The 8,851-nt window shown below is 37.9% G+C and overlaps 1 long non-coding RNA gene across 1 annotated transcript; it reads left to right on the top strand.

Annotated features, from left to right (window-relative positions):
- Positions 1-1,900: 1,900 nt before the first annotated feature.
- Positions 1,901-6,580, top strand: LOC137861361 (uncharacterized). The gene is made up of 4 exons (XR_011099560.1): positions 1,901-2,061; positions 3,880-4,042; positions 4,672-4,748; positions 6,124-6,580. It is a non-coding gene; the product is annotated as an uncharacterized lncRNA (long non-coding RNA).
- Positions 6,581-8,851: the final 2,271 nt, after the last annotated feature.

Genomic DNA, 8,851 nt, shown 5'->3' with positions numbered 1-8,851 from the left:
TGGAGAAGAAAAGAGAAAATAGCATTAGGACAGGGCAAAGCCAAGCAAGACAACTAAGCTATGCATACACTCCATTGACACTATCCAGGTTGGCCACACACTTCAATCCTCTGCTCAACTTGTCCAACTGCCAACACAGCAGAAGCAAGCAGCTTTCATTTCAGCATCACCATAAATGATATGGATGATGGGATTGAAAGCACCCTCACTACATTTTCTGGTAACGTTAAGCTGGGTGGTAAGGCAGACACATCTGAAGGGGGAGACATCTTGAAGAAAGACCTCAACAGGCAGTTGAGTGCACTAGCAAAAACTGTATGAAGCTTAACAAAGACAAGTGCAAGGTCCTGCACCTGGGATGACATAACCAAGGAGCCCAGTACAGACTAGGATCCATGCAGTTAAGAAGCAGCCTTGCTGAAAGTGACCTGGGAGTCCTGGAGGTGTAGCTGAGACTGAGTCAACAGTGGACAAAAAAGGCAAATCAGATCCTGGGCTGCACCTGCAGTGGATTACTAGTAGACCTAGACATAGAGATTTGATCTTACCACTCTACTCAGCACTTGTTACACCACATCTGGAGAACCGTGTCCAGTTCTAGTCCCCACAATTCAAAAACAAAGTGAACAGACAGGAGAGGAGACTAAGGAGGGCCACAAAAATCATCTAAGTACTGAAGAACCTGTCCTGTGGGGAAAGACTGAAGGACTTAGGTCTTTTCACCTTGGAGAAGAGAAAGCTCAGGGGAGAACTAATCACAGGGTAGCTACAAATAGGACAGAAGCTCTCTCTCCACAAAGAGGCACCTGGAGAAAACAAGGGGCAACAGGCAGAAGTTGCACTGGGAGAAGTTTCATATTGAAAAAGGAGATAACTTTTCTAGAGTGAGAACAATCTATAATTTCAACAACCTCCCCAGGGATGCGGTACAATCCCCATCACTGGAGCTTTTCAAAATGTGATTAGCCAGGGTGCTAGATCAAGGCTCCCTTTTCCCAAGAAAAGTTGGACCTGATGATCCCTAGAGATCCCTTCCAACATGGGTTGTTCTGTGGTTCTGTGATTCATTTAGCTGCAGCATATATACAAATTCTTTCTACTTTATCTCTGCTAAACATAGTAGATTACCCTACTATTTCAAGTAGAGCAAAGTGCTTGTGAATCAAGCACAAGTCAACACAGCAATGCATATTGCTTTGTTGTTCTTCTTTACAGTGTCCTCCAAAGAGGAGATAAACCAGTCCCTTCAATGTCTGTTTGGAGTGACTCATAATAGTCATAATCTGCTAAAAACATAATCTGTTTAAAAAAACAAATAAAATTTAGAAAAACTTGACTTTGGGCATTTGGCCTTAGCTGTCTACAGTTCATGGATAATCTTTCCTGTGTTACTTTATAACTTTAATCCCCACCTTTGCCCTCCATATATTGCCTACAAGTAAAACAACAGCCTGTAAAAAGGCTGCCTTTTTATTCAGATTAATAACATCCTAAATCATGGTCCTCTTCTCAGCATTTTATTTCATGCTACAGGATTCCAAAAACTTTTGTAACTAACACATCAGGAACGGTAATACCTGGAAACTCCCCTTACAGTTTGTCAAAGCTAATTTTCTATGCTCTGAGTGAATCAACTCTTGTAAATTAGGTATTTCTCCACTTACGTCGCAGTTCTCTGGCAGGTATCTATACCCATTGGAAATTATGCAGATTCTCAACTTTTCTTTGAACAAAAATGTCCTGGAATGGAAAATTCACCATTTTATTTCCTTACAATAGAAGTATGCTCGAAGGGAAACACCACCTGTTCCTAGCAGATGGTAAATTAGCATTGAAAAAGATCACCTGTACTGGAAACCCCCCTATTTTCTAATTCTACCATCAGGAGGTAAATCAGCACTGTAAGTCACAATGAGGTGCCACCCGACTTAGCACTTGCTGATGTTTCAGTAGCATCCCCATAGCGCATGCTGCTAAGTGTCCATTCTCTTATAGCAGTGCCTATTCATCATCCTTACAAGAATTGTGCCAAGCCTGTGTCATAGAAAAATGGATTTGGAGGTAAGCCATTGCATTTACATTTATTAATGACCCTTGCTGAGGAACTTCAACACATGATCTACTCACCTTCTTCAGAATTCCTTTATAAATACATGCAGCTATTGTTTGCCTTCCCCACTTTTTTAAGGGAGCATCTAGGATCAAAATTGAGATTGATGTAATCACTGCTCTCACTCTTCATCTGTAATGCCATCTGACAGTCCTATGCACAACAAAAATTGAAAGTAACCATGAACAATGCAAACATCATCAATCTTTAATGATGTCTTAATATGTGAAGACTGTATTACATTGCAAGTCAGAGAACCATATCCCTTTTCTACCACTTTCCAGGCCACAGTAAGTTGCAATTCTTTGAATTTTTTCTTCATTGTTATCAAGGCTGAAAGAAAGAAAGGACAGATGCTTCTGCACTCAAAGCACTTACTTTATTAAAAGCTTTTCTAATGTGAAAAATGTACACAGAGTCACTCTTGCAGGAGATGCATTACTGTTATTTTCACCACTCCAAGTACAAAATGAGATTATGAAAGGGGTTCAAGAGCTGGATTTAAATCCAATTCTGCAGTTTCTGAATGTGTGCTAATGTAATATTGTGGGATTTAGAGGTAAGGACCTCAACAGCTTAATCTGTGGCTTTTTCAAACATCTGGGTCATTGGCAATGTCACTGGTGCTTTTATTCTAACTAAATCAAGGGGATAATAAGTATAATCCCTAAGCAGTTACTTGCCTGCAAGTCACCAAAAATACATTTATAGCAATGAATCAGCAGCTGGTATTAACCCTTTGAAAATATGGGATGCGTTGTTAAAAGTAAAAGTTGATGTCTTCAAATCTACCTAAATAACTTATTAAATCACAATGTAGATATCAAAAGGGGATACCAACCTCAAATTGCCACACCAAACACCTGCCAGATTGCATTCTGGAAAACCAGACAGTTCTTAGGAAGTAAATAGATATATACTCCCTGCATGTCACATTCAGGCACTGGAATAAATGGCTGAGCCTGGGATTAACCAAGATTCAGGCAACCAAAAGGTCTGAAAATCTATTCCAATTTTTTACAGTATTACATTTGCCACCTAAAGGCTAGCTACCAACAGCAAGTTTATAAAACTGTGTACCTGGATTTGCTCCATATTTAGCTTCCAAGTGACTTGCATCAACACACTAAGTAGGTGGTGGGAAGCAACAGGGAGCTCTCAGTTTAAGGAAGTACCTTCTGCCTTGCTTTGATAATATCCTTTTAACAGGTGTTTGTTTTTGTTTGTTTGTTTTACTTCTACATTGTTGTTTGTCTGATTTTCCTACCTGATTAGGATGAATATCATCAGTATTGTCAGGTTATATATACAGATATAGGCAGTGTGGGAAAAGAATATCAGTTCACTTGTAATGAACAGAATTGCAGTACTGACTACATCAGAAGATGAATCATTCAAGCACTACAGGCCCAGGTGTTTGTTGCAAATGCTTCTGAAATAGCTCACCATTGCAAGAAAGCTGCAGAATTGTTCCTCCTAACATCAGATAAGTCACAAAAAAAAAAAAAAAAAAAAAAAAAAACGAATTATTCAGATGGATATACAGTTATAAATCCTGGAACTCTCTCAAAAATACACAATGTTTCAAAGTGTGAGCGAGTACTGCTGGTTCCTTCATGCCCTTTTACTGCAGCAGGTATTCATTCATCTACTAGTCTGCTACAGATCAGAGAGAAATTAAATGCCAGAAGATTTTGATTGTTCATATAATTCTCTATCATGTTTTCCCTCGTTCTCCTTCCCTATATTTGCTCTACCACCACTTTTAGAAGGACTTGCATCCTGCTATGCTCTGACATCTACCCAGTTCTATGACTGTTTTGGGAACAGCTACACCTCAGGAAGCATAATGCAGCTGCGCAATGGCTCTGTGAGTACATGATGATGGACAACACCAGGGGCTAAGCATGTTCCTGCTCTGCACAGTATCAGGTAACTGAAAACCCAGCAGCAGTAAAGACATTCTCATTTCTGTTTAGTTCCATTTATTGTTTTTTCCACTTTCTACCTTGGGGTCTTGGTAATGGATGCATCACTGAGCAGATTGTTCAAAGCAAGATATAATACAGTGCCATATAAATACTGCCATCATATTTTATGCTCTTTTCACCAGTTTATGTTTTTATACCAGCCTAGAATTTTTATTTTTTTTTTATGGTCCCTATAAGTAAAATTACTTTCCCATAGAAATGCTTGTGTCTTTTATATGTGAAGTTAAAACTGAATTCAATACTGTATGCTCTTTTTGCATTCTTCTGCATTAGTCCATATTACATCTCACTGCCAAGGGTTCATTTTTTTGTTGTTGTTGGTGGTGTTTTTTTAAAAAACTTTCCCAACAAAACTGAGGTAGATGTAGCACTTTACATTTTTTTTTTTTACGAAAGCTTTTTGAATTTCCTTTGTTTTCTTTTGATATTTGTGTAAATAGCAGATTGTATCAATTTTCAGAATACCAATGACATTACAGAACTGCAGCTCGTGTGCCTTGTGTGCTCAATGCCTGCCTTTCAGCCTAACACGCAGCATGCACAGCACATACTCTGTATTCTTGCATGCAGATCATTTGGCCTGCCAAACAATCATGTGCATTGGAATAGGGCAGTAGTCCCCAGCCCCAGCTTCGTGTCACCTCACTGTAAGTAAAGAAATCCCCACGTTATAAATGCAGTGCTAAATCTGCAGCATTCATGATGATATATGTTTATAACTCACTCCTACTCACTCTTCTGTCTGTGCGCACATGTATGAGTGTTTCAAGAGGCTAACAGAATATATGACCTTTAAAATTAAGACCATGCCATAAATAGAGGAATACAATTCCTTGCAGTGAACACTAATATTGTTTTCAATGCCTCACATCTTTGTGCACTCTCTCCAGGCTGAAATGACAATAGCAATCACAACTGACATAATTGACCCTTCTAATATTCTCTAGAGAAATATTATCAAAATGGCAATAGGCTAAATTGGCATTTATTAGCCTGGAGACCCTTATAAAAATCTCTGCATTGCCAGGATACCTCTCAAAAGCAAGCAAGCTAATATGTTAGAAGTGTTGAAATGCTCAGAATGCACAAAATAATAGAAACCAAAGGACAAATCTACCACTAGAAGAGGACAATAAATTAATAAATATACTTGTTCCCGATTGGACTAATAATAAACACAAAAGTGTTCCCAAACATAACAGAATGATTTGCAAAAATTATGAAGTGGCACAAGGTGTCCTACAGCAGCAATATACTTCACTAGTACAGCCCTGTAGATAATGTTATCTGTTGCTCCCATCACTTCTCACCTTGTGCAGATAACATCCAGCAACTCAGGATCCTACTCCCATTGAATTCAAGTGTTTTGGCAACAACTTGTTTAATGTGTTTTGTCTTATTCTGTTTCTTTTGCTCATTGTGAAGTCAAGCACTTGATGTCAGAATTTCTGCACAGCTCACTGTTTTTTCCATTAAGTTTTTAAATTTAAGCTACATGCACCTTCTCCTTTCAGAAAGCAGGATGGTGAATGCTAGAAATTAAAATCTCAGTATTCCATTTATCTCATTTTAACTTTAATAACAAGGTATAAACATAACGAAATCTCCCCATCTACCTTTCATTGACTTCAGATGATCCAAACCAAACGGAATTCACTAAAAAATCTCCTCCTGATCCTTGTTGTCTATTAACCAAGCACATAGTTGTACCTATACGTTAAAATGCCAATTTATTTAATATTTGAACTATCTGAAGATACCAACCCAGACAAAAATCCCATAATGACGGGCAATATTATTTGAGAGAGAGATTGCCCTATCTTTCAAATTATTAGCATTTTCATAAAGAACTCCTCTAAGAATGTACTTGCAAAGCCTGAACCTCAACTCAAAATGCACTGCAGCATTTACTTTCCACGGCAAAAATCCTTGAAGCTTCTGCCTTTTACAAAAGTTGGTCTAGAGAATCACTTCTATATACACTTTCAGTGTCTCACAGTCATTGCTAATATTCTGTTCTAGCTACATTTCTGCAGAAGATTTATTCAGAAGACACTGAAGAGTAACATGCCTTCCAGTGGTCTAAATAAAAAAAAGACTGCCTTGCAAATTTTGTTTACACCTTGGTGCAAATGAACTGGGGAAAAAAAAAAAAAAAGATGGACCAGTTTACCTCCAGATTACAGCAAAACAGAACCTTGGTTCCATAATCCTAGCCTGTGCATGGCTATTTGTGGGAAGAGAGATGCCCAGAACACACTGGGTCTGGTAAGCATAGTATTACTATGATTTTGAAACCATGTCATGCCTTGAATCATATCTATGGCATTAAATTCTTCCACATACATGACCAAGTTTATATCCTTTCAGTATCTATCCTTCTTACAGGAAAGGGATAATAAGGATTATTAAAGGCCACCTGAGCAACACAGGCTTACCTAGGTTCACACTGTCACTCAAGACAAATGACAAATTGAAGAGCCACCACAAGTATGGCAGTTTCTCCTAAGACTTGTCCTAAGACAAGGTGGCCTGTCAGATACTTTAGAAAGACTCTGTAGAGGCGCGGATGCATCCTAGATATGTAGATGCCTTTCTTGGTAGGCTGGATTCTCCAACTTCATACTAAGACAGATAGAAAACTTGTCTCAGTCATTCAGGGGAAAGGGCTAAAGTAGCGCCAGAGGAGATTTAGGTTGGATATTAGGAAGAACTTCTTTACCGAAAGGGTTGTTAGGCATTGGAATGGGCTGCCCAGGGAAGTGGTGGAGTCACCATCCCTGAAGGTCTTTAAAAGACGTTTAGATATAGAGCTCAGTGATATGGTTTAGTGGAGGACTTGTTAGTGTTAGGTCAGAGGTTGGATTCAGTGATCTTGGAGGTCCCTTCCAACCTAGATGATTCTGTGATTTTCTGAAATTCTCTAAGTTTTAGCAGAACTGTTCACACCACCACTCATTCTTTATCACACATGCTGCTGTCAACAACATGTGCAGCCAAAGAATTTGAGACCTTCAGTGACACGTGGTTCAGTAACTTTAGTCCTGATACAGAAGCCCTGTACTTGCTGGTACAGAGATTCAGGAGGGAAGCTGACCCACTGTCCTTTCCTCCTCTTCTCTCTAGATTTACTGTTTACTCCTAATGAACGTCATAATTAAAGCTGCAAAGATATAAGGATACGCTTGAGACTGAATAAATTGAACTTATTTTCCATTAGCAACCACACGCTAACTGCTTATCACTGGTCATTCAGAGTGATTCAGACCTACACCTGCCATCTTTTGAACTATCTGTACTGTCTTTCTCTCCGATAGTCTACATACAGAAGATTATAAAAGTATATTCATTCTCTCTCTAGGTGAACAAATTTAGTTTCCTTCATGCATAATCCAACTCTTACATATGAATGAAGTATTTCTAGAAAGAACCAGAGGAGACTTCCAGTTAATATGGCTTACACTGACCCACCAGCAGAAATGACAAGTACACATTGTACATCTATATTTTATCAAACAGAACTTTTTGCTCTTTACCTATAGACATTTAGGTATTATAATTTTTATTTCTAGGATCCTGCTTATCAGCCTGTCCAATATTTCACATAAAAGATTTCTAGTATTAAAGTCATCCAAAGATTTAAAAAAAAAAAAAAAGAAAAGAAAAAAAGAAAAGAAAGAAAAGAAAAAGTGGGGGGAGTTATCCCAGTAGGTCTCTTTTGTGTAGCACAATGCACCTGTAACTATGGAATGCCTGCCTCCTACTCCATCACAGGTTTGAATGGCAGCTGCTTCAGTAAAACAATAGCAGCTATGCAGATGCTAATACCAGACAATGGCTTGACATGCTGAACCATAGTTCAGCACGTTTACATTGTGCTTGAAATGTGATTGAAGTGATAATATTGGAGTGACAGTTGGAATGCTATTATCTCATTTTCTTACTGCGTTTCTGCCTAACTTTATTGTGTTACTTAAGTGAACACTGACTGACCATTCCATAGTGCTGTAATAAAGAAGTGGATTTACACAACTCATCTACTTGCATGTAAATCTCTAATACATCTTTTCAAAACTCCCAAGGGGACCTCTTTTTTTCAAAATGAGGTTTAAATGCCATTTATTACTTAGTGTAATGAGACACCAAAAGAAGTCATTATCTTCAGATCATGGAGCTGACTGGGCAGTAAACACAAGAAAATACAGCTAAAAAACAAGTAACTAGAAAGATCAGTCCCCCCTTAGGTAATGTCTGCCTTTAAATATTCTTGGTATTATCATTAATTTAGTCTTAACATCAAAACTTGAAGACATTCTGGTATGTGTATATATGTTTTTTGTCCCAAACAGCACAGAAATTATGCATCCAGTACATAAACATTCAAGTAATAACAGAGCAATACACACTCAAGAGAAATGTAAGTTGATCTACAATGTTTATGTTGACTTCAGATGCTTCTGATTAGATTTACCTGTGTATGATTTCATAGAAAAACTAATCTGGAATATTGAGTTACACAGTTCTCAAATGCCACTTAATGGTGACAGTTATAACGAGAAATCAATCAAAAGAAATGGTAGTTTGACTTTGGGGAATAACCATGCATTTTGGTTGAAAAGGTGCTTTTTCTAATATCCAGATTTCAAGAAATCTTTTCTTCTTCATTTTTTTTCATTTATTGCTATCTCTTTTATTATGCTTTAAGATGACATAATTAATTTTTCCCATTTTCAAAAGTTGACTTCTTTAG

The sequence above is a fragment of the Anas acuta genome, chromosome 9, assembly GCF_963932015.1.
Source record: "Anas acuta chromosome 9, bAnaAcu1.1, whole genome shotgun sequence".
NCBI classification, from domain to species: domain Eukaryota; kingdom Metazoa; phylum Chordata; class Aves; order Anseriformes; family Anatidae; genus Anas; species Anas acuta.
This window is presented reverse-complemented; position numbering and strand designations above follow the sequence as displayed.